The sequence below is a fragment of the Schistocerca piceifrons genome, chromosome 2 (genome assembly GCF_021461385.2).
Source record: "Schistocerca piceifrons isolate TAMUIC-IGC-003096 chromosome 2, iqSchPice1.1, whole genome shotgun sequence".
NCBI classification, from domain to species: Eukaryota; Metazoa; Arthropoda; class Insecta; order Orthoptera; family Acrididae; genus Schistocerca; species Schistocerca piceifrons.
Window position 1 is genome coordinate 513,996,926 of NC_060139.1, and position 27,558 is coordinate 514,024,483.

A 27,558-nucleotide genomic window follows, 5' to 3' on the forward strand; every position below is an offset into this window, starting at 1 on the left:
TGAAAACACGACATACGCAAACTAAAGATAGATCATTAACGTCATCCCAAAATTAACACTTCACTCGAAAACGATTTCATGGTTACGTGTATCCAGAGTAACTTATTACTGCATACGAGGCTGTTTATATCAACGATACCGACACGACGCGACTCCCAGCACAGGTGGCGCGCTAATCAGCGTCTGGAGAGAACTGGGGCCTTCCTTTTCTCGCGCAGTGTTCTTACATATAAAGCCGCGGTGCGGACGGCTAAGGGAAATTTAATTACACTACACGCAGTAGACGAGCTCTGAACTTGCCCTTTGGAGATACGCGATCGCTATAGTTTTATAGTTATTCTGATGAAACTTCTCAGATTTTAATGATTATAGCGGATCTCCTTTCTAGTTAAATTAAAACATCCTAGCTTTATTTATTGGCCTACTCAATCTATCTTGCTTCTTTAATTTCCAAGACAAAAACCAGAAAATCATGAATTTCAACTAAAATTTTAATTTGTGAGATCCAGAATACTCTCTCTACTAAATTATTATGCAAAAGGAATCTAAATATAAATTTTTAAGTTTCTAACTCTTTTCTGTTACGCCAATGATTTTTACATAAAAAGTCCAAATTTCGAAAATGGTTAAAGTTATTGAACTGATGTTCAACACATATTGATTTAGTATTACTCCTGACATGCTAGAAACGTTTCAGGTTATTTACTTGATTTTTAAAGTATTGCGCAACATTTATGACATCAGAGCTAGTTACAGCGGACTGGCTGGCACCCAATGGAAAGACTGATTTGAATTTTATATGGCGTGAGTAGGCTGCTTCCCTACATCACCCTCTACTTAATTTTTTTGAATGTAAATAAAAAAAATTAATTACAAAAAGGGAAGCAAGAGTACAGCTTAACTTCCTATAAAAAATTAAAATTGAAATGTAAACATATAGAAATATTAAAAGAAAACTTATTACGTACTTCAATTATTTAAATTGCTGGCATGTTCACTGCCTCTTAAGCAACATTATCACTCAAAATTTAAGCAAAGTTAATGAAACACTTTGGCATACATATTGCCTTAGACAGACAAACATATAAAAATATGTAAAATTATGATAATCTTAACTCCATTAAATTGTCTGTAAATATTTTTACATACACAAATTCAGAGAAAATAACACAGTTATTCATGATACATAAACAGATAATTTTATCTTAGTAGTCTTTTCTAAACCTGACAGAAAATTTCACAAATCATGACAATTTCATTTTTACACACGTGGGTGTAGACGCTTTGGCTGGCGTTCTACACTTCCATTCACAAGGGTAGAGGAGGGGAAGTTGCTATGGTGTGCGTCCTTCACGTTCACTCTAAATTGCATGGGCAAAGGGGAGGGCTCACTGTGAGTTATGTCCAAGCCACTCCACGCTTTCACGCAGCTACCAGGGTGCCATTATCTGGTTTGTCCTCTAGAACAAACAAAAAGAGTACCTCAGACTCTGTTCACTTAATATCTAAGGGTGGGTCATAATGAAATGGGGATATATACATTTTATCTTTCAATATGTTACTGGAACAAAGTTAACAGAAGTTTTTCAATTTTACTCTTGCGGTTACTTAACTGTCATAAAATCGGTAAACAAATGGCTCAAAACGCCGGAAGTCACGTACTAGAGAAAATTTATGCTCAAGGCATACAATCATAAATCCTATTTAATCTCAATTTATTATTTCTGGGCCGGAATACTGAACCAATGCTCGGTACATTCCTGCCAAATCTGTATTTTATTTACTTAGCTGACTCATCTTCGATTACCTTATTGTTAGAGATAGTATGAGTATATTTGATTATTAGTTGTCTTCTCAGCTTCTTTGTACATGTGAGTAACTTGTGGTAATAGTACAGTTCTGTGTGTTCAAAACACACTACGTTTAGTTGACTACTAAATCCACTTATTGGTTTTCTGCTGCTGTGTCAGTTCCACGTCTGCAATTGTGTACTTACTTACTTTGCTAGTGTATGAACTTAAGTAATACTCACTCCATTAAAATTTAAAGCATAGAATAGCACATTTATTTCATATCTATAGTGTATTGCAGCTGATCAGTTTGCTCACGTGGCAATCCATTTCCGCTCGATCGGACGCTGAAACCACTGGTAGTCTCTCTCGACCTACCACTAAAGTTCAGTAAGTAACTATGGACGAGCGTAATACTAATTTCCTTAAACCTATAGGACACCATGAGCTGCTCTGTCTCATCTAATAAGGGTACCCATGGTCGCATTCACACCTCCAACTCATAACCTCAATACATGTAGGTGTGTCACCGCACACCCAACACCAAAATAATGGCCAGCTCCAACCTTATAAATACTTCAGGGACGTGTCCTTCACGTCTCAACCACAAACATTGTTCAATTCTATAACACTGCCATTCATTGCTACACAAGTTGAGTTCATTCTTATAACTTATCTGCATATTTTTCATAACGCTAAGCAATCTCTTTTACTATTAATTAGTTAGCTCTACAGCATACAATAGGTTTCATTGCCACGTCAGATCCTGCTTGTAAACGAATTTGTATATCTTTTTAAATTACTGTTGGTGGACCATTTCCAATAACACAACAACTTTATACTTATAATATTACCAGGGTTCTATACATACTTGTTACTCAAATACCTTTGTATCTAGATTACATCATACTTCTCTGTTGTTTATGTCACTGTTAGGTTTGTCACATTAGGAATTTTCTTCACTAATCGGTGGATAGAATGGTTACAGAACTCATGGCTTGATAGCCATGACGGAAAATTTTTGTATTGCAAAGAAAGAGTCGAAACTTTGGTGGATAGGAAAGATGTAGATAGAGTGAGACCTGAAATGGGACTGCACAGCTGCCACACTGTGTAGATGTTACAGAACACTCTCCTCCCTACAGAAGCACCTCGTACGCCTGTTGGCATTCTGCTGTCCAAACCCAAGGGCTATTTTTTTCAGCAGGAGGTGAAGACAGGGCGCATTAAAAGCCTGATCACTAACAAAACGCGAATAGCAGCCGAAAAGACCGAACATCGATCTCAGCTGCTTCTTGTTTCTGGGAGCCTCAAATTTTTCAATGACTGCTAGCTTGCCTGGGTCAGGCAGAATACCTTTTCCACTTATCATATATCCCAAGAAACCTATTTCCTTTTTAACGCACTCTGTCTTTTCATTCTTTACTTTCATGCCACATCTCCCAGTAGCCTCTAACACTTCCTCTAATACAACTAAGTGTTCTTCCCAGGTAGGAGTTGCTATTAACAGATCATCTACGTAGACTGTGATTTTATTAATTAAGGCTTGTCCTAAAACATGGCACATCACACGTACGAAGACACAAACAGAGATATTAAGTCCGAAAGGTACCACACGGCATTCGTACAAGAAAGCTGTGTACTTCCTTGAACTTTCCGCCAGTGGCAAATTCCTATATCCACACGTGATGTCCATAGAAGTTAAGAATTTTACTCCCCGGAACTTTTGCAATAACTCATCCATGTTCTGCGGTCTATCACTTTCCCTAACCTCTATTTCATTCAACCAACGAGCGTCCAAGACCAATCTGACACTCCCGTCTCTTTTTGGTACAACAACAAGAGGATTATTGTACTGACTGACTGCTTTTTCAATCACACCCCCCTCTAGCATTCTCCGTATCTCCTTTCGAACCGCCTCCTTCCTAGCTACATGTATCTGGTATGGCTTCCTGAAAAGCACTTGGCCAGGTTTCACCTTTAATTGACATTCATAACTTTTGACCACGCCATGTCGATTTGAAAATACCTTTATGATGCCCTTTTAAAACCTGTCTCAGTTCTTCCTTCTGATTAGCTGAAATTTTATCGATTTCCTGCAATTTAGCTCCTATCTTGTCCAAATTAATTGCTTCTTCTTCTTCTGTCTTTAGCTTACTTTTATTAAGATTAACACCTTCGTCCCAATATCTCCCATTTTCCAGAACTCGTATAGGCAGCTCCCTAGTTTCATCATTAGTTACTACACGTTCATCAATAAAAGGTACCGTAATTACTCCGGTTATCAGCAAGACCATTTTTAACTGGCTTCTTTCAAAGTCAACAACACCCTGATATTTTGACAAGAAATCTATGCCAATTAAAACCTGAATACTGAGATTATTTTCAATTAAGCTTGGACGATCAATTAAATTACCATTAATGCTAAAAGGCAGCAAAGCTTCTTGTTTTACCGTTTTTGACACCTTGCCAGTAGCACCAATTATTCTTATTCCTGATACCCTAATTACGGTAAGCTTGTCTTTACTAGGTAATGCATCAAAGAAGGACCACCTCACTTCCACTGTCTAAGAGACAACGTACATTGATAACCAACATATTCACTATTATTATAGGGTGGCTTTTTGTAGGTTGTACAGGTGTTTCCTCAAACTCATCCAATAGTTCCTTTTGGATTTGTCTCCAACTAAAGTGATCGACATCTGTCTTCATTACATTTAGGTCAAAGTGTGTAGGGGTTTCCTGAATTACATTTTCAGCTGCCTTTTCCAGTCGGTCTATTAATTTTTAATCGAAACACCGCACGACTGCATTACATTTAGTTTGCTGAACATGACCCAAATTACTGTAGTCTGAGCGATTCTGCGCCTCCAGACCGGGCATAACACTAGTTACAGCTAAACCACTTTCGCTATTATCGTCGGGTTCCTTCTCAAGTGACAACTGGTCACAGTTACTGGGTTCATCGACCCACAACAGGCTATCCTCTACATTCTCACTTACCTCCTGTCCTAAATCTATCAGTACAGTATCAACATCCTGCACAGGCACTTTAGATAAGAGCACATCATCCTCATCGTAAATATAAGCATGAATTTCTTCTGCTTCTTCACGTGACAATTCAGTATTTTGTAGCTCTTCCCTACCGTTACACTGCTGCGCCTTCTCTTTCTCTTCCCACTTAGAAAGCATCTCTAACACGGTATCTATCAAATACTGTGAGTGGTTTAATATTTCTGCAGTATCATTGGATGCTACCGACCCATCATCCGAATCCTCAGTTTGAGTTTTCTGATCTGTCATACTAATTACTGTAATTACTGACTTAGGAAAAGTAACCGCCTGGTGAGCGCCAGTGTCCTCATAGACGGGAACTAGTTTTCTTGCCTCGGCCTACTACTGTTTCCTTTATTTCCATTATAATTAACTGGCACAGCATTGCTTTCCGCACTGTTGTTTACTTGCATAATTTTGCTCGGAACAAAATTACTATCATTTGGATGCCATTGTTGGTTCTGATAATTATTTTTCCAATTCCTACCTCTCTTAGGATGGCGAACACCTACTGTTCTGATGTTTACATTGCCATTCTGCTCGTTCTTAAAATTACTACTAGTGTTATTACCATTTCTGTTATTACTTGCTTGCTCCTCATCGGCAGCAACATGCTCTACACGTTCCAAATACTCAGTGAAACGATCAAGATTGTGTCTAGGGGCAGATACAATTCTAGTTTGCCAATACCATGGCAGTTTGGCTTCAAGACCTAGTATTATCATTTCAGGTTTCAGCTTTTCCGCCAAATGTAACAAACGTGAAATCCATGACCTAGAAAACTCTTTGATAGATTCCTTGCCTGCATTGAAGCGTTTTCCACTCCAAAATTCTCTCAACACTTCATTTTGCTTATTGCTAGACCAATACTCATTAATGAAAGCTGTTTTAAATTCCGCTAATGTTTTACACTTCAACATAACACCAGCTGACGAACGCATGGCGTCACCCGCTAAGTGGCTTCTAATAAATGAGATTTTCTCTCGTTCAGACCAGGTTGGTGGAATCACATCTTCAAAATCGTTCCAGAAATCTAGCGGGTGGATATTTTTATCTGGATCGAACCGCAAGAACTGCCGACACCCAATAAAAGCGGCGTTTGCAGCTACAACTTGTTGCATATTACCATTACCAGAAGTTACTGAAGCTACTTTACTCTCAATGTTAGCAATGTTAATACTAATATTTTCTACTCTCATTTCAACATTATCTACTCTTTGCACAATATGAGCAGTATCAGTTTTGATTGCATCTACTTCTGCATGACATATGTTTACTTTTATATTAACATCGTTAAACCTATCTGAGCACAGTTCGGATTCAGCCTCGATCTTTTCTGTTAACTTGTGCTCCAGCTTCGCATCTTCCATTTGGAAGTCTTTGCGAACCTCAGAAACTTCGGATTTCACTGTTTTATACATTTTAGAAAATTGTTGAGCAACCTTTTTCTTAATATCCTCCTGATTGTAACCAATTTTATAATTCAAACTGTCCAGATCCTCCTTCAACTTATTGCAACCAGCCTTGATGGTATTGTCCATTACCTCCAATCGTTTATTAAAATTAGTTTGGCTGGCCACAATCTCATACTTTAATTCAGCATCACTGCTTTTAACCTTAGTTATTTCGGACTTTAATTCAGCTGTCATTTTAGCATTACTGGTAGCTTTTGCTTGTAATATAACATTTAAATCAATAGCCCCAGTATCTTTGGGTTGCTCACTAGCTTGTTTTTTATCACACTCAGGTGACGAAGGACTAGCTCCAATACCAGAATCATCAAAACGAAATGAAACATCTGATTGATCAGTCAAATCTAACTTATCTTTTTTAAACTCTACCACCTCTAATGACTGTTCCGTTTTTAACTCATCAGATAAACTATCATCCAATAAATTAACAATTTCTGATTTCTGCTTTACTACAGGGGTCTCTATTATTGAATCATTGCCCCTTTTCACACTACTGTTAGGAAACAATACTTCATATTTCACTTTAACATTACTATTTTCATGCATATTTACACTTGAACCGTTGTCTGGATATACAGTTCCCTCAACAGACATAGGTTCTGATTTAAGTTTAATCTCAGTTTCTTCTGGTGGTTCCATCGCCGACAGTCTTTTAGTGCAGGTTAGTATAAATTTTAACAGCTTCTCATTTAACTTAGTTCCTTCTCCACGACATATGGCGTTGCTGGCGCGGCATACCATGATTACTGATGCGACACGGCGCGTTGAACTGCAGACGGCACTTCGATGGCTGCTGTGTGTTTGCGTGGCCTGCAACTGCAGGTGCGGCTCCGGTTGCTCTGGCAGACGACTGCGGTGAGGCGAAACTGGCTTCTCGCGAAGCCGGCAGTGCCACTAGACTCAGTGTCGGCTCCATCAATCCAGATGCGTTGTTAATCCAATAGCGTCGTCCACATGCACACGTAACACTATCACTGTTATATTACTCAGTTGCGTGTCGCATTTCACTCCTGAATCCGAATATTTAAAAATCACTTTCACTTTTACTCAGTTTCTTTCCCGGCCAATTGGCACCATATGTGGGGTGGCGGGTGGAACAATTGTTAAATTTTCCTATTATTTATTTAATGCTGTTGTTTGCCGTTCTCAACACTGGCTCTCTAACTACAATACTGGGAACCGGAAAGTGATTAGCAAAATGTGAAGCCTGTAATTAGAATTCCTAGTGACCACTTCATCTGAGAAATACATTTATAGCTACAGCTTATAGCTCTGAGGAATTAGGAGATTGTCTGGGATTCATAATCAAAACCCATTCTCCCTAAAATGTTCATATATTCTGAAAGTCACAGACCAAAATGAATCCACACAATCGATCTACCAGAGCAGTTCTAAGTCTAATGTGCTGATGCAACTATAACTTTTCAAATTAAATGTTTAAGTGAATGCTCGCCATAATTTGATGATATTGTTCATCAAACGCCACGCTAATAATGGAAGAATGTCTGTCTTGCGGCGGCACGTGAAAACACGACATACGCAAACTAAAGATAGATCATTAACGTCATCCCAAAATTAACACTTCACTCGAAAACGATTTCATGGTTACGCGTATCCCGAGTAACTTATTACTGCATCCGAGGCTGTTTATATCAACGATACCGACGCGACGCGACTCCCAGCACAGGTGGTGCGCCAATCAGCGTCTGGAGAGAACTGGGGCCTTCCTTTTCTCATGCAGCGTTCTTACATATAAAGCCACGGTGCGGACGGCTAAGGGAATGCCTGATCAAATCTGCTCTTCCGACTAGCCGCTGGGCTAGTAATGCACCACTTTAAGTTATCGAATAAATCGTTGCTCCCTTTGCTGATGGCCGATGAAAATTTCAGTTTAATTGTGCAATCAGCACACAAGTAAGTAATCATAAAAGTCTGACATGGCTAAGTCAAATATTTTAGGCGAGAGAATTAATTTAATTACACTACACACAGTAGGCGAGCTCTGAACGTGCCCTTTGGAGATACGCGATCGCTATAGTTTTATAGTTATTCTGTTGAAACTTCTCAAATTTTTATGATTATAGCGGATCTTCCTTCTACTTAAATTTAAACATCCTAGCTTTATTTATTCGCCTACTTAATTTATCTTGCTTCCTTAATTTCTAAGACAAAAACCAGAAATCATGAATTTCAACTAAAATTTTAATTTGTGAGATCCAGAATACTGTTTCTACTAAATTATTATGCAAAAGGAATCCAAATATAAATTTTTAAGTTTCTATCTCTTTTCTGTTACGCCAATGATTTTTACAGAAAAACATCCAAATTTCGAAAATGGTTAAAGTTATTGAACTGATATTCAACACATATTGATTTAGTATTACACCTGACATGCTAGAAACGTTTCAGGTTATTTACTTGATTTTTAAAGTATTGCGCAACATTTATGACGTCAGAGCTAGTTACAGCGGACTGGCTGGCACCCAATGGAAAGACTGATGTGAATTATATACGGCGGGAGTAGGCTGCTTCCCTACACAGCCTTTATGAAAAATGGTTGCAACCTCGCTTTAGACTTTTAATAGCTTTATAACCTGTCGTTGGTTGCGCAAATAGTTTTTTTTTCAAGTATTGTATGTTTTTCTGTTTCCTTAATGTGTTTATGTAACAGGAAAGATAACGATGGATAAAGTGGAATTTTCAATAAGATTCTTCTTAAACTTATCCAGTCTCAAATAAGAATCTTTTGTTAACTTGCTGCTTTTTAGGTATATGCAATTTATGTAATTATTTTCATTACCTCTTCTTAACCATACGAGGACGAATTTCGACCTTACAATTTCAGAGAGTGGTACGTAATATTTCCACGTTCGTGTAAGAATAATTGTGCTGTGGCGTTCGTCAGCCGCTGTATCGAAATGGTCTGATTAGCGTCTGAAATGCAGCCACGGTGTTAAGCCCCCATTCACGGCACTGTACCACTATTCGTGATCCAGTAGCCGTTTTCAGAAGATGGTGAACTAAGGAGAGGCCCGTGAGCGAGATTACCGAAGCACGAGCAAGTGTCCAACGGCAGAATGGAGGTCCGTTCCACACTGGCGCCAGCTACGTGACCATTAGCGGGCCAATTACGGCTATCTACGGGACGTGCCGCGACTAATTACTGGCGCCATTAAACCCCCAGATTGCTGAATGCGAGCAGAGCGATCGCTGCTGCGAACACCGAGACGGGAACTGTCGTGCGCCACCCGGCTCACACGCGTAAGGCGTACGTCGACCCTCCTGCGTGTAATACACCTGCTGCTAGGCCGCAAGGGGCTCCGGGAAGTGTGTGACTGTAGCTAGCTTGCAACGGCCTCGGCGGTCGCTGTTGGACAAAGCCTGCTCCCAATAACATCTTCCCCTCGTTCCATCTGCACAGAAGAGCGCCAACATCAAATTCACTGGCTCTGTCAGACCGTAAGCTAGCCAAGTTACACCTATGGCAAGTGTATAGTTTACAGTGTCTAATCCCATCGAGGGACCGTCCCTGGAGAAAACGGAACGAGATGAGAACAGTAGCTCTCATTTGGTCGATTTGTGTAGAAAACGTATGAATAGGCTGTATTTAGAATTATCTTGATACGAACTACAATAGCTTGTCTAATTCAAACGTCATGGAGCTGTTGTTTCTAACAAGAAAAAAGAAAACCGTACATTCTTTTCCTATGTTATCAATAAATACCCCGAAATATCACATACTTGTTCATTTCTTCAGATATCGTGTATTTTTGAAGGTTCTGCTTATCACCCAAGCCACGCATGCCTTGACATCTTGTTTTTGTGTTTGAAAGTTTTCCAAATCATTTCAGGTGTAAAATTTCTGTATCATTAATTATTTTCGTCTATTTTCGTGTAGTGTTGCCAATTAGATGAAAAAATAGCAATTTCTGCTTTCACTAAAGGGATTAAATGTATTTGGTTACTAAATTAACGCGTATAATGCTCTTGTCGAAGGCACTATCCATGCACTATCCATGAAAACTCTTTCTTTAAGTTGTTTAATAATACTTAACTCCGTTAGTATATATACTTGAAACTCACCGATATATTTCTAATAAGATATCCCGAGATCACATGTCATCAATACTGGTCAAAATAGCTGCATGTCTTACTACGTTTCTCACCTTTCTTTCATCTTTGTGCAGAGCGGGGTAGCCTCGCGGGTTGAGCGTCTTGTCTCGGTCCGCGCGGCTTCCCCAGTCGGAGGTTCGAGTTCTCCCTCGGGCATGGGTGTATGTGTCGTTCTTAATGTAAGTTAGTTTAAGGAGTGTGTGAGCTTAGGGACCGATGACCTCAGCAGTTTGGTCCCATAAGATCTTACTACAAGTTTCCAATTTTACTCTTTGTTAAATAGTGAGTTGCAGACGTATATGACGTACATTCTCATTGATTTATTTCTGAAATTACGTCCTCTGAGATACGATCAGACGTAATTTGGAGAGGGATGCTCCGTTTGTCGGTGCTATCTTGTTTCTTATGACGTCCTTGGTTCGTCAGCCATGCGTTTGTTTCCAAGGTAGCAAAATTTTTTCACGTAGTCCAATGCTTAATGCTTAATTTTGATACTATGTTGCTGATTTCATTTCTCCTGTGTCTTAATATTTTCATTCTTTGATATAAACTCAATACCCATTCTGTGTTCAGTAGCCCATTCAATTCATTCAGAAGATCCTGTAATTCTAGTTCACGTTCCCTGATGACAGCAATCCTTCCACGGATATCAGTTACAAAATTCGCTGATGATACTGCTGCCATCCGTGAAAGTGGGGAATAACTAAGGGACCTGCTAAACGGAAGGAGAGGCTACTGAACACAGAAACTGGATTGAGTTTACATCAAAGAATGAAAGTATTACCAAACAGCATATATGAAATTTAGCAACACAGCATCAAAATTAGGCATTACGCATTGCGCTGAGTGTAGGAATACTGTTACCTTGGAAAGAAACACATGATGTGTGGAAGGATGGAAGGAAGATTAGGGTTTAACGTTCCACCGACATGAAGTCAGTAGAGACGGAGCGCAAACTCAGACTGTTGCAAGGACGGGAAGGAAAACGGACGTGCCCGTTCAGAAGAACCATGTTGATTTGCTTGGACTGATTTTGGAGATTCACGGGAGATCTGTAGTGGGATGTCCCGACGCGGATTTGAGCCGTCATTCTGTCAGACATGAGCCCATTGTTTATGAGATGAGGTTGGCCTAGTGACAAGCGTTGTAACTACCAACATGAGCCACAACTTGCACATGACTGTACCCTGCGCCCTCGACAGTCGTAGCCATGGCCTCCTCCACATCTCGGATCAAGAGTCCTGAAAGACATTATTTCCTTAACGAGCTCTATAACGCGCCTAACGTTGGAACTCATGATCACTAGCAAACACCTCCATTTCTGTTGTTGTTCAGACGCTGCAGAAGGAAGGGCTAGTCGTACAGTTGCAGATTGAGAGGGCGACGCGCCGGCGAACCAATCGAAGTGTCACTCTCCTTCTCGAGTTACAGGAACTGGCGACAATCTGCCGCTCACTTTGCAGTGAGATCTATTCCTCCATGTTGGATACGCTGGCATGTGCCTCGGCAGCAGAACCTAAGCCCACAACAAGCGCAGGAGAGGTGCCTCATGTAACGTGCCAGTTTCCCCACTGCTGCTGGACTCCCAGGCTGCAGCCTGAAGATGGCTAACCGTCTTCAGTGATTCACGAACTGTGGCTGGCTCCTCCTAAATTTGTACACAGCGAAAACACCGTCTATCCATGCAAACACTAAAATTCCAACCCCTTCGTCTTTTAGATACAAATTTACACCTCCTTAAGCTCGGAAACGCAAGATACGAAAAATTACTGAGTCCTTCGGTAATACTACGAGTACTTCACTGCACGCAGACAGATAAGGAAATGCATCGAGTTCATCGAGAAATAATAGCAACTTGACACGTAGTAAGTGATCGTAATACAGAATTGTACTAAATTGTAAGGCATTTCCTGGGGCAGATGTGGACTCCAACCACAATTTATTAGTAATGAGTTGTAGATTAAAACTGAAAACACTGCAAAAAGGCAGGAATTTAAAGAGATGGAAACTGGATAAAATAAAAGAACAAGAGGTCTTAGAGAATTTTAGACGCAGCATTAGGGCATTAGGGAACGATTGACAAGTACAGGGAAAAGGAATACAGTAGATGAAGAATGGGTAGCTTTGAGAGATGAAATAGTGAAGATGGTAGAGGATCAAGTAGGTAAAATGACGAGAGTTCATAGAAATCCTTCGGTAACACAAGAGATATTGAATATAACTGATGATAGGAGAAAGTATAAAAATGCAATAAATAAGGCAGGTGAAAAGGCCTCCAAACGTCTCAAAAATGAGATTGATAGTAAGTGCAAGATGGCTAAGCAGGAATGGCTAGAGGACAAGTGTAAGTATGTACAAATATATGTCACTCGGAGTAAGATAGATGCCGCTTACAGGAAAATTAAAGAGGCCTTTGGAAAAAAGAGATCCACCTGTATAAATGAGAAGAGCTCAGATGAAAAACCAGTCCTAAGTTAAGAAGGGAAAGCAGAAAGGTGGAAGGAGTATATAGCGGGTCTATATACAAGGGCGATGTATTTGAGGGTAATATTAAGGAAATGGAAGAGGACATGGATGAAGATGAGAAAGAAGATATGGCACTGCGTGAAGAATCTGACAGAGCACTAATGGAGCTTAGTGGAAACCCGGCCCCGGGAGTAGACAACTACTGGCACCCTTGGGATAGCCAGCCATGACAAAACTCACCCATCTGAGGAGCAAGATGTATCAGACAGGCGAAATACGCTCAGACTTAAGAAAGAATATAATAATTCCAATTCCAAGGAAAGCAGGTGCCCACAGGTGTGAAAATTATAGAACTAGCAATTTAGTAAGTCACGCTTGCAAAATACTAACACGAATTCTTTATAGAGGAATGGGAAAACTGCTAGAAGCCGACCTCGGGAAAGATGAGTTTGGATTCCATAGAAACATTGGAACACTTAGACGACTTAGACGATAGGTCAAGGAAGCGCAAACCTACGTTTATAGCGTTTGTGGACTTAGAGAATGCTTTTGACAGTGTTGACTGGAATATTGTCTTTCAAATGCTGAAGGTGGCGGGGTAAAATACAGGGAGCGAAAGGCTATTTAAAATTAATGCAGAAACCAGAAGGCAATTATAAGAATCGAGGGGCAGGAAAGGAAAACAGTAGCTGAAAAGTGAGGGAGACAGAGTTGTAGCCTACCCCAGATGTTATTCAACCTGTATATTGAGGAAGCAGTACACGAAACAAAAGAAAGACTAGGAATTAAAGTCCAGTGAGAAGAAATAAAAACTTTGAGGTTTGCCGATGACATTGTAATTCTGTCAGAGACAGCAAAGGACTTGGAAGAGCCGTTGAAAGGCATAGATAGTGTCCTGAAAGGAGGAGACAAGATGTACATCAACAAAAGCAAAACGAGGATAATGGAATGTAGTCGAATTAAATCACGTGAAGCTGAGGGAATTACATTATGAAATTAGACACTGCAGCTAGTTGATGAGTTTTGATTTTTGAGCAGCAAAATAATTTATAATGGTCAAAGTAGGGAGGATATAAAATGTAGACTGGCGATGGTAAGGAAAAAGATTCTGAAGAAAAAAAGCTTTTTATCATCGAGTATAGATTTAGGTGTCAGGAAGCATTTTTTGGAAGGATTTGTGTGGAGTGCAGCCATGTATGGAAGTGAAACATGGACGATATATGATTTAGATACAAAGAGAATAGAAGCTTTAGAAATACGGTGTTACTGATGAATACTGAAGATTAGATGGGTAGATCATATAACTAATGAGGAAGTGCTGAACAGAATTGGGAAGAAGAGGTATGTGTGGCACAACTTGACTAGAAGAGGTAGGTTGGTAGGACACGTTCTGAGGCATCAAGGAATCACGAACTTAGTGTTGGAGTAACGCGTGGAAGTTAAAGTCCTAGAGGGAGACCAAGAGAATACTACAATAAGCAGATTCAGTAGGACGTAGGCTGCAATAGTTACTCGGAGACGAAGAGGCTTTCACAGTACAGAATAGCATGGAGGTCTGCATGAATCCAATATTTGGACTGAAGATCACAACGCAACCACTATCCAGTATACCCTTGTGTCCAGTTGTATATGTTTGACAATGGTATGTTAGAAGAAGAAAGACGGATTGTAAACTTTAAACTATGACATCGATGGAACATATAAACAATGAAGTATAGACGTTCATTGCTCTGTATTCGCACATCCCGTTAATTATACCACTCATTTGCAAAGAAGACTGGTTCATTACTAAAGGTAGCTTTATCGTGAAAACCATTATCTCAAAGAGGTTCGCTTTGTCCAGATCTTGCAACAATCGAAATAGCCGATGTTCCATTTCCAAACCTTCGCGAAAGTTTTACACTCGATCTGTAAAATGGTTAGCTCTGATTGTCAACGTCTGTTGTTTACTTTGTCACTAACAGCTGATTCCCCTTTACGACGCATTCTGGCATTCTGCGGCCGTAACCTTGTCTCCCGCTGAGCTGGCTGTCGATGCATATTTGTAAAATCTTACCCTCAAGTGTTGTCGCACTGCTCTGGAAAAGTGAAATTCAAGCACAACATATGGTTTACATATATGAAATGTATTCGCAGTTGCGTATATGGACAACCATCAGCTGTATAATAGAATGACGCGATCTCGCGATAAGCGGAGAAACCGGGTTCAAGTCCTCGTCCAGCACAAATTTTGACTGTCGCCATTCTACTATACAGCTGACAGTTGTCCATATTCGCAACTGCGAATACATTTCATTTATTACATAATGGCTATAGTCACTGCAGTGTCTGTTCTTTGAAAGAACGCTGCTTCGTAATTCTGAAAAACACAGACACTGCAATATCGTGTAAGATATATATGCTTGACACCAGTCAAGTATGGAGGTGAGATACAGTAATATGAAAAGTAGATGAAAAAACGTCAACCGACAAGAGTGCCACTTATAATTTTATTTTTGATTACAAGTTTCGGTAAAACTAATTTTCTGTCATCGGATTTTGTGCAAATATATCTCAATACATATACAGTACATCGTATCAAGTCTTAATATGTCACTACACGAACAGCCGTACGTGGGGCATTGGTATGTCAATAATGAAACAAGATTTACATAAATTATCGTGCATACTGCGCCTACTGCACGAGTTCATGTTTACATAGCAGATGAAAAGCGCAGTTCTGATCTTTAATGGACCTTATTTTCATGAAACAGTTACGTATTATCGAAATATGGGACATAAAAGTTTGTTTCTTCAGGAAGAAATAATGAGAGATATACAAGGTCCTTATGACATTATTGCAGTTTAAATTAATTGTAGTTATCTCTCAAAGCTATTTTTGCTCGCAACTTTATCCCAGTTTTCTTCGTTACAACTGAAACTCTCCACACTCAAGAACATAAAATTTGGTTATTTATTTGTACGGTTTCAGTCGGTGATGTGTCCGTTAATTAATTAATTCCTTTTACTTGTCGAGAAATTCAGAGTCCTACAATACGTTTTTAATGAAGAAGTCGTTCATTCATTCGTATGTAAGGGAAATAGAAATACTATAATTATAAGGTGTGTCAGATAGTCTAACGACGTTTAATTTGTGATACATGTAGACGTCTATTATCATGGCCCTGTTTCACTTAACAGCAGAACCGTCCAACGCCTTTTCTTAAACATCATACCGCTTTGGAATGAATGTTAATTAGATAATGTAAGAAGTATGGGAAGAATAATATTTCAGTCGATATCCGATGTGGAAGAGCTGTATAAGAAATCAACCAAAACGGATTTGCTTTTCACATTTGGGGAAATACCTGCTTTTAACCGACGACACAGTAATGAGTCACTAATTGAGTAAACTCAAAGAATAACCATACCGCGTCTGGCAGACGAATTTAATGAGGCGTAGGACAACGGTAATCCATAGCTTACGAACAGAAAAGACTGCTTCTGATTAGGGAAACGTTTTTCAACTGGTGCTCAACTGAGATGGAAGTTCTTAAAAAGGGAGCTCTTCGGTCCCGTCTTAGATGCTATTCATACTACCTCTTATAGAACCTTTTTAGAATCCTCTGAAGCTCGAAAAGCTATCAGAAGTCGTCCCCTCATCCCACCTGGCAGTTTTACGAAGTATCCTTTAAATGTCAGACCTACAAAGATCTGTATCTATAATAATGCTGTTGATAAACTGAAGTTCTTGAAAATATCAATCCACATAAGAAATCGACACCACACATCCAAATTCTGAGAATGTGTAAAATCGTGTACTAATAATAAGTAAATAAAACTAATTCGTGATTCTGGAAATGTGGGTACATCAGCGTCCGCATTGCAGGGTCCACCATGGGGACACGTGGTTCAGGCAATAAAATGCCACAAAACGAAGGGAAAGCGTGAAACGAAACGACAATATAACGCTAGTTCAAACCGTGCAAAATGATTTCACCATGTTCGCCATCGTATCGTACAGGCAGTGCTTCGGCGACTGCTTGGAACCAGTGTGGGAAGAATAACATACTCGTCAACTATCAGATAGTGGACCACATAATATTATCACAGTACATTCATACACTCAAGAGCGAAAAGATCTGGTACATCTGCCTAATATAATGTAGGGCCCCCGAGAGCATGCATAAGTGCCACAAGACGATCTGGCATGGTCCCGACTAATGCCTTAAGTAGTGCTAGAGGGAACTGACACCATAAATCCTGAGAGGCTGTCCATAAATCCGTAAGGGTACAAGGGATGGAGATCTTTTCTGTATAGCACGTTGCAAGGCATCGCAGATATGTCCAATAATGAAACGGTAATCCATAGCTTACGAACAGAAAAGACTGCTTCTAATTAGGGAAACGTTTTTCAGCTGGTGCTCAACTGAGATGGAAGTTCTTAAAAAGGGAGCTCTTCGGTCCCGTCTTAGATGCTATTCATATTACCTCTCATAGACCTTCATGTTCAATAATGTTCGTGTCTGGGGAGTTTGGTGCCCAGCGGAAGTGTTTAAAGTCTGAAGAGTGTTCGTGCAGCCACTGTAAACAATCTGTAGCAATTCTGCACGTGTGCGTTGTAGCATCGTCCTGCTGGAATTGGCCAAGAACGTCGCAATGCACAGTGGACATGAATGGATGCAGGCGATCAGACAGGATGCTTACATACTGTCACCTGTCAGAGTCGGATCTAGACGTATCAGGACCCCTATCACTCCTACTGCACACGCCCCACACATTTGCAGGCCCTCCGCCAGCTTGAAAAGTCCCCTGCTGACATGCAGGATCCACGGATTCATGAGGTTGTCTCCATAGCCGTACATGCCCATCCGCTCGATACAATTTGAAACGGGGCTCGTCCAACCAGGCAACATGTTTCCAATCATCAACACTCCAGTATCGGTGATGACGGATCAAGGCGAGGCGTTAGGCCTTGTGTCGTGCAGTCATCATGGGTACGAATGGGCCTTCGGCTCCGAAAGCCCATATCGTAGACGTTTAGTTGAATGGTTCGCACGCTGAGACTTCTTGGTAACCCAGCATTGAAATCTGCAGCAGTCTGCGGAAGGCTTGCACTTCTGTCATGTTGAACGGTTCTCTTCAGTCGTCGTTGGTCTCGTTCTTGCAGGATTTTTTTCCGGTCGCAGCGACGTCTGAGATTTGATGTTTTACCGGATTGTTGATATTCACGGTACACCCGTGAAATGGTCGTGCAGCAACCCTCCCCCCCCCCCCCCTTTCACCGCTACCTTGGAGGTGCAGTGTCCAATCGCTCATGCGCCGACTCAAACGCAATTAAATCTTGATAACCTGCCATGGTAGCAGCAGGAACGGTTCTAACAACGGCGCCAGACACTTGTTGTCTTATGTAGGCGTTACTGACCGCAGCGACGTATTCTGCTTGTTTACTTATCTCTGTATTTGAATATGCGTTTTATATCATTTCCTTTGGCGCTTCAGTGTATGATTGCAACAAACGTGATGCCACGTGGTAGTAAATCCGTTCATTGTTCGAGGTCGAAAACGCTATCTCGACGCTTGAACAATGAACGGTTGAGCACCCCTGTTCATAGACGATGCACTTTACTGCGGGCTTCACTGATGGCACGTGCAAAGCTTTCAGAATCTGGAACGACAGAAGTATCACATTGCTACGGGTACGTGAGTGACGTTGCTCTTGTCCTTAGTGACAAACCGTTCGCTTTCCGTCGAGCAGTACTTCAACGTGTTCTCCAGTGATCTTGTCTATGAGCAAGACACTTATGTGGTGACCAGTCTTGCAGCTTAAATTGTTGAGTGGATGGAGCACCATTGAATATAACACATTATCACACTTGGCAGCCTCCAACGTCAGCCGAATACAGAAACACTATGAACTGAGTGTAAATTTTATACAAAATTTTGACCAATGTGTGGTAAATAATGTGTCCTGACTTGAACTGATGATACGTTTAGAAGGCGGAAGGACATTAAGAGTGCAGTGATAATAAGGGGACGTTGAAAATGTTATGAATGTTTTTGCAGGATTATTATCATGACACTCAAACCAACTAGTACGACCTGAAAGAACATAGCATTCTCTCTTATAGAGAGAATACTTAGAGTGAGGCTGTGAGACACAACATTGTGCTGTCTAATACCTGTTGTTGTTGTTGTGGTCTTCAGTCCTGAGACTGGTTTGATGCAGCTCTCCATGCTACTCTATCCTGTGCAAGCTTTTTCATCTCCCAGTACCTACTGCAACCTACATCCTTCTGAATCTGCTTAGTGTATTCATCTCTTGGTCTCCCTCTACGATTTTTACCCTCCACGCTGCCCTCCAATACTAAATTGGTGATCCCTTGATGCCTCAGAACATGTCCTACCAACCGATCCCTTCTTCTGGTCAAGTTGTGCCACAAACTTCTCTTCTCCCCAATCCTATTCAATACTTCCTCATTAGTTATGTGATCTACCCATCTAATCTTCAGCATTCTTCTGTAGCACCACATTTCGAAAGCTTCTATTCTCTTCTTGTCCAAACTATTTATCGTCCATGTTTCACTTCCATACATGGCTACACTCCATACGAATACTTTCAGAAATGACTTCCTGACACTTAAATCTATACTGGATGTTAACAAATTTCTCTTCTTCAGAAACGCTTTCCTTGCCATTGCCAGCCTACATTTTATATCCTCTCTACTTCGACCATCATCAGTTATTTTGCTCCCCAAATAGCAAAACTCCTTTACTACTTTAAGTGCCTCATTTCCTAATCTAATTCCCTCAGCATCACCCGAATTAATTAGACTACATTCCATTATCCCTGTTTTGCTTTTGTTGATGTTCATCTTATATCCTCCTTTCAAGACACTGTCCATTCCATTCAACTGCTCTTCCAAGTCCTTTGCTGTCTCTGACAGAATTACAATGTCATCGGCGAACCTCAAAGTTTTTATTTCTTCTCCATGAATTTTAATACCTACTCCGAATTTTTCTTTTGTTTCCTTTACTGCTTGCTCAATATACAGATTGAACAACATCGGGGAGAGGCTACAACACTGTCTTACTCCCTTCCCAACCACTGCTTCCCTTTTATGTCCCTCGACTCTTATAACTGCCATCTGGTTTCTGTACAAATTGTAAATAGCCTTTCGCTCCCTGTATTTTACCCCTGCCACCTTTAGAATTTGAAAGAGGGTATTCCAGTCAACATTGTCAAAAGCTTTCTCTAAGTCTACAAATGCTAGAAACGTAGGTTTGCCTTTCCTTAATCTTTCTTCTAAGATAAGTCGTAAGGTCAGTATTGCCTCACGTGTTCCAGTGTTTCTACGGAATCCAAACTGATCTTCCCCGCGGTTGGCTTCTACTAGTTTTTCCATTCGTCTGTAAAGAATTCGTGTTAGTATTTTGCAGCTGTGACTTATTAAGCTGATAGTTCGGTAATTTTCACATCTGTCAACACCTGCTTTCTTTGGGATTGGAATTATTATATTCTTCTTGAAGTCTGAGGGTATTTCGCCTGTTTCATACATCTTGCTCACCAGATGGTAGAGTTTTGTCAGGACTGGCTCTCCCACGGCCGTCAGTAGTTCCAATGGAATATTGTCTACTCCGGGGGCCTTGTTTCGACTCAGGTCTTTCAGTGCTCTGTCAAACTCTTCACGCAGTATCATATCTCCCATTTCATCTTCATCTACATCCTCTTCCATTTCCATAATATTGTCCTCAAGTACATCGCCCTTGTATAGACCCTCTATATACTCCTTCCACCTTTCTGCTTTCCCTTCTTTGCTTAGAACTGGGTTTCCATCTGAGCTCTTGATATTCATACAAGTCGTTCTCTTATCTCCAAAGGTCTCTTTAATTTTCCTGTAGGCGGTATCTATCTTACCCCTAGCGAGATAGGCCTCTACATCCTTACATTTGTCCTCTAGCCATCCCTGCTTAGCCATTTTGCACTTCCTGTCGATCTCATTTTTGAGACGTTTGTATTCCTTTTTGCCTGTTTCACTTACTGCATTTTTATATTTTCTCCTTTCATCAATTAAATTCAATATTTCTTCTGTTACCCAAGGATTTCTACTAGCCCTCGTCTTTTTACCTACTTGATCCTCTGCTGCCTTCACTACTTCATCCCTCAAAGCTACCCATTCTTCTTCTACTGTATTTATTTCCCCCATACCTGTCTTCCATAAATATGAATCACAGTTGTCACTCAGAGCATATTCAAGATAAGCAGGAATTCTACAAGTTCACAGAAACATAGACCAACCTTACACTTGCTGTAAAATACATCCAAACAAATTAAAACTATTCCTGCCGATGGCAACTTGTTTGAGTAACGATTCAGCCAAAGGCTGAATGTCTCCTCCCATCAAATGTCGAGATAAACAACAAGTGATCACATGGGTACAGCAGCTCGTGATTGTGCGGTAGCGTTCTCGCTTTCCACGCCCAGGTTCCCGGGATCGATTCCCGGAGGGGTCAGGAATGTTCTCTGCCTCGTGATGACTGGGTGTTGTGTGATGTCCTTAGGTTAGTTAGGTTTAAGTAGTTCTAAGATCTAGGGGACTGATGACAATAGATGTTAAGCCCCATAGTGCTCAGAGCCAGAGCCACATGGGTACAGCCCAGAAAGGACGTAATAATGCATAAATTAAAATCGCACGGTACTCACAAATCGCGTGTGACTTTTTCTTTATTTTGACTCGTTTCAATCGACCAACGCGAATATCTCCGGAAATTACATAGCCGAGGAGTGGTTGGTCACAAAACGGATCATGTGAAGTCACATTGTCCTCAATCATTGATAGGATTTCACTTCCTCAGTTAGAGCGACTTCAGAGTACGCCTTTAAGTATGAATGTTCCGTATCGCCTCCTAAATGAGTTGGCCGATTTCTACCAAACTTGATACACATGTCACTTACTGTATGGTAAGGATCTTTTTGAGGGTAGGAACCACGTACCTATCAAAGAGGTGGCGATGGTGGTGAAAATAAGATGTGGTGCGAGACGTGCTAATACTCAGAATTTATTCGTCCACTATTAGAGAATGAGAGCACTTAATGACTTGCAACAAACTTTACACATAATCCCAAATCTTTAGGAAACTTTCTTCAATGGTAAGCCCAACAAAATGATAAAAAGAACGGTTTCTCACTTATTACACTTTCGCTGATCGTGCAGTAAAACTAGTACATCATATTTTAATTTATTACATCTTTGCTGGTAATTTTATTCGTTGCCCACTTTCAAGACAGTGTTCACATGTACCACTGGATGTACCTGAAAAATTATATCACAGTTATCACAGTACGACACGTAGTTCAGGAGATATGATACCAAAAAACGCTGGGGTGCGTGATAAACTGTCGCATAATGCATGGCGTTTAAATTTCTTACTTCTTTGCTATTACCACTATTAGCAAGAGATTTCACAAATTAGCGTCCACATATGCCGATATGTGTATCTACAAAATTTAATCATTGTACGACACGTCGGTCAAGAAATACGAAGTGATAAACATTGAGTTGAATGAAAACGACACTGCAGGGCGAAATTCACTGGAGGTACAGGTGATATATGTAAAACCTTAAGCGAAATGTGTTACATATATATGGCTTGTACGTACGTGGGCGAAGCTGTGGATAAAAAAGATAAAAGAACTCGTCCTAAACCCCCTGGATCAAATATAAACACAGGCTTCCGCGGCCATTGTCACAGTCAATAAAATTTTTCTGGGTTTGTGACCACACTGTCAATACCTGAAACTACCGGCGTTTCGGTCCATGTTGCAAGGGACCTCCTTCAAAGTGTTTGTGTCTACTGCTGAATGAGAAAACTTTGTTTCTTATATACATCTTGTATAACCTCTTATATAACAGCCACGTCTGCAGGTATATAAGAAACAAAGTTTTCTTGTTCAGCAGCAAACAAAAACAACCTGAAGAAGGTCACTTGCAACAGTGGCCGAAACGTTGGTAGTTTCATATACCGACAATACAGTCACAACCCAGAAAAAATTTAATTGATCTCTGGATCAATTTCATCCAGATGTGGTCACATATTACTTACTGTCTAGAAACAAATTATGTGGGGATACATAGGTTAACCTCCTATTGCCGTAGAGGGAGAGAACAGGGGGAGGAAGAGGTGGATAGAGAAGGGGAAGATGAACACTTATATGGGAGGAGGAAGCGAATGGCAGAATGAGGGTAGGAAGAGATGCAAAAAATAAAGTGAAGAGGAGGAGGAAAAGGTAGACTGAGAGAAGGGTAGGACGGCCAAAGTGGCCGTGCGGTTCTAGGCGCTGCAGTCTGGAACCGAGCGACCGCTGCGGTCGCAGGTTCGAATCCTGCCTCGGGCATGGATGTGTGTGATGTCCTTAGGTTGGTTAGGTTTAATTAATTCTAAGTTCTAGGCGACTGATGACCTCAGAAGTTAAGTCGCATAGTGCTCAGAGCCATTTTTAGAGAAGGGTAGGAGATGGACAGAGGGAGGCAGGAGGACATTTTGGGGCGCGGCCGCTCCCGCCGGCGGTGCGAGTCCTCCCTCGGGCACGGGTGTGTGTATTGTTCTTAGCATAAGTTAGTTTAAGTATTGTGTAAGTCTAGGGACCAATGACCTCAACAGTTTGGTCTCTTAGTAATCCACTCACATATATTTGAAAAATGGACAGAAAGTGGGCAGTGAAGGAGATGGACATAGAGCGTGGCGGAGGGAAGCAGGAGAGTGAATAAGAGAACTGGAATAAAGACATTCCCAGGCAAAGTTGGATACTGAGCTAGTAGATATACAGGGTGTCCCTCGTAATTCTGCGACCTCATATATTTCCGTGACGAAAACTAAATGTGAAAATGCAGTAGGCTATGGATGCGCCTATGTCAGGGGCACACTCAGTCGGTAAGGACGCACAGCCCTTAAATGTAAAAAAAACATCATTTTCAAGTTACTCTTTTTTTATGGCACATGTATGTTTTCGTACGGAAAGGGTGACTAGAGGTACAGTTACTGACGACAGGCTTGTTTTTACAGTTGTAAACCTCAAACTTTCCGAAACGTGTAGACTCTGAAGGAGGGAAACGGCGACACATTTTGTGCCGCAATGTGCAGAGCAAGGCTGACTGCACAAGCTTCCGGACAGCGCAGACAACCCACATTGCGGCATTACAGCGTTAGTATAGAAACAATGGCACCGTCTTCATTATTTTAAGTTTATCTATTCCAGAATGTATGACGTTTAGAACAGTGGAGTCTTGTACCTTCATTTCCGTAGCAAAACATTATTTAAAATTTAAAGAATACATGACTTTGTGTTGAAGTTGGTGTTTATTTACTTGTAAAGATTGTGCGTTCCTTCCCACTGTCTGAGCACCTAACATATCATCACCGTCCATTTGCATATTTCACATTTTGTTTGATTTCTGGAATATATGAGGCTGCAAAGTTGGGTGGGACACCCTGTATATACAGGGTGAATCACCTAAAAACTGCACTGCAAATATTTCGGAAATGGGAAGTGCTATTGATGTGCGGTTTTCATCGAATGAATTGGTAGTCATAGGTTCTTATCGTTAGCAAATAAACGGATTGTATTAACATTTGGAAAGTGAATTTTTGTGCAAAGCTAAACTTATTTAAATGGAACAATGCCTGTTTACATTAACAAACTAAAAGTAGGGTTGAGTAAGTTAGAATGACAGTGCTGTTTGTTGCAGGATTCTAGAGCAATTTGTTTACGAGACGTATTTTGAAAAGTTTCCACACCGACACTTGTTTGTACCACTCAACCTGCGTAGTTGCCAGGTACTATGTTGTTAAGTTTATTTACCGATGGCCTGTATGTTCCTTGAGTCATTTCTACTTTCTGGTCAGTTAGTACGTCGCACTGCAAACAGTAGGTCGTGAGCAGACGACGAGACTTACTAATGCAGAAAAGTGACATGTTCACTATGTATGGAGAGTTTAGGAAGAATGCTGTTCGTTCTTGTTTGGGATATGATTCAAGATGCCCCAATATACGTTAACCACTTGGCAATTATGTATGAACCTCTTCTAACAATTGAGTAAAAGTGGTAGTGTAACACATAGCGTAACAGAAGGAAACAAGTGACGACAAAAGGGACAAATTAATGTTCTCGCTGCTATTGCAGTTGATCCGCACCTAAGCTTCCGCGCAGTTACACGGGGAATTTGCTTGAATCAGGGAAGTGTCCTATGAATTGTTCATCGACATAGGTTCCATCCCTGTCACAGCTCTCTCCATGAATAAATGCATGGAAACGGTGATGAGAATCGTATTAACTTCTGTACATCGGCATTAAAACAGGATACTCCAGATGTATAATGTACCTTGTTTAATGATGAAGTCACGTTTACCAAACATGGCCAGATGAATTGCCGAAGTATGCAGAGTTGGTTTGGCTTCATCAGGTGGAGCGTCAGCGTCCATGGAGCGTAAACGTGTGGTGTTGGATAATTAACCAATAGTTTACAGGCCCGTTTTTCATGTACGGAACACTGAACGCACGCAAGTTTCGCAGTTTCCCCACAGACCATCCTCCGCGGATGCTAGAAGACGTTCCTCTACAGACTAGGAGCAACCTGTGGTACCAACATGATTGCTGTCCAGCCCATATCACACGAAATGCTACACACTGCCTTCACGAAATGTTTCCAAATCATTCGACTGGACGCAGAGTGCCTTTACCTTGGCTGGCCCGTTCCCCGGATTTAACGTCTGTAGACTTTTTTTTCTGCTGGGAAAACTGAAAGACGCTGTCCGCTAGAACACACAAACTACACCCGACGATATGCAACTACGTATTACTGTAGCCTGATCGGACATATCCGCAGAAATGTTAGCAATTGTGCAGCAGTCATTCCACACCATATTGGATGCGTGTACTGCCGCTGCCGGTAGTCATTTTGATTGAACGGAAACTGTGATGGTCAAGTGTCCCGTTACTGGTCAAATACAAATAACTAATGTATGCGCTTGTGCTGTTCTTTTGAGGTATGCTACCAGAGATATTGTACAAGTGTCGGTGTGGGAACTTTTCAAAATACGATATCTTGTAAACGACTCGCGCTTGAATCATGCAACAAAAACCACTGACATTTCAGTTTACCCTACTTCCAGTAATTTCAATAGCCGTTCTTAGAATTTAAAATGTGAACGTTTTCACAAAACTACGTGTTCTAAGTTTTATTACAATCTGTTGACTGGCTAACAATACGAGTTCCTGACTACCAATCCATTCTGTGCAAACCACACATCAACAACACTTTCACTTTCCATTTCCGTAATATTTGTGATGCAAGTTTTAGGCTATTTTCCCTGTACACACACACACACACACACACACACACACACACACACACACACAGTTGACGATTACATTTATTGACTTACAAACAAGAGACCACGTTCAATGGAAGGAGATGACCGTATTGGTGTAAACCGTATTAATATTCTTTTTACTCTTCAAGAAGATGATATTATATACGTTAATCATCATGATATTATTTTCTAGATCAAAAGTATATTCATGACAGGATGATTTACTGATTGAAGCACGTAGATTAACAACAGTGTAACACTGGGGCACGATGTTGTAGTTAGTTTACTTTGACCCTGTCAAGTATTTCGGGATTCGTCTGGTGACTAGTGCGTTGTTTCGGTAGCACCAAATGGTGATCTCATGTAATATATCCCAACTGGCCAGAACAGAATGAGGACAATTTTTATATGGACCAAATATTTTGCCCCAGCATGTTTGCAGGCAACGTTCTCACCGTACACTGCTGTAAGTTGCCGTGTAACAATGTCCATGACAATGATACATGAGACAAGCCATCGAATTAGAGCCATGAAAAGTGCAGGCAGCGTCCACCCAATGCAAATAGTCTTTGAGGTCCGGAAAACATAAGTGTGCTGTTTCGGACCGTTTACATGCGCACGCTGGCACAGCTCTGCTCAGTCAGTTGCTGCCTCCAGAGTACAGCCTTTAGAGAGTCTTTCGCATTGTAACCAAGGATTGTGGCTTTCTTAACAGACGAAACCAGTGCACATAGTCTCTTTGCACCTCGACTGCGACTTATAGTTAGCGCAAGGATGAGTAATATGGAAGATATTTCCTAATGAAATGCTTTCACACTACTTCACCTTAAAGGTCACTGGCGTCCAAGGAATACTGTGCAAGTCTTCTATGTGGAATGACACGTACCACTGCAATGATTGGCCATTATCCAGCATTTCGCTGCCTTTCAGTTTTTCAGGCTTTTAAACTGAGACGGGATAGATTCTTATGGATTGAAGGGTATGATTGCAGCATGTGGAGGCTTCTGGTGGTACTTTATTATTCAATGTTCCCTAATACTGATCGTCTGCAAGTTATCAGGGTCCAATGTCATGATGGACATTTGTAGTACTTTTAGGTTATTATTATTATATTTTTTACTTCTTTTGCCTCACGAGCTGACGGAAACCTCATGTCAATGACTCCGTTAGAGTAATACGAATTGGACGCAAGTGCAATTGTTTTATTGCGGGTCACTTTGACATTGCTAGCAGAGGCGTCGAACCGTTTCTGCTGTTGTTGAATAAAAGTTTGGAAGACAGTGGAATCTGATGCTAGTAAATAATCGACTCC

At 40.8% G+C, this 27,558-nt stretch overlaps 1 long non-coding RNA gene across 1 annotated transcript in view; it reads left to right on the top strand.

The window, feature by feature from the left end:
- Positions 1-27,558, top strand: part of LOC124777867 — a 523,503-nt gene that overhangs the window by 126,693 nt on the left and 369,252 nt on the right. The window lies entirely within an intron of this gene.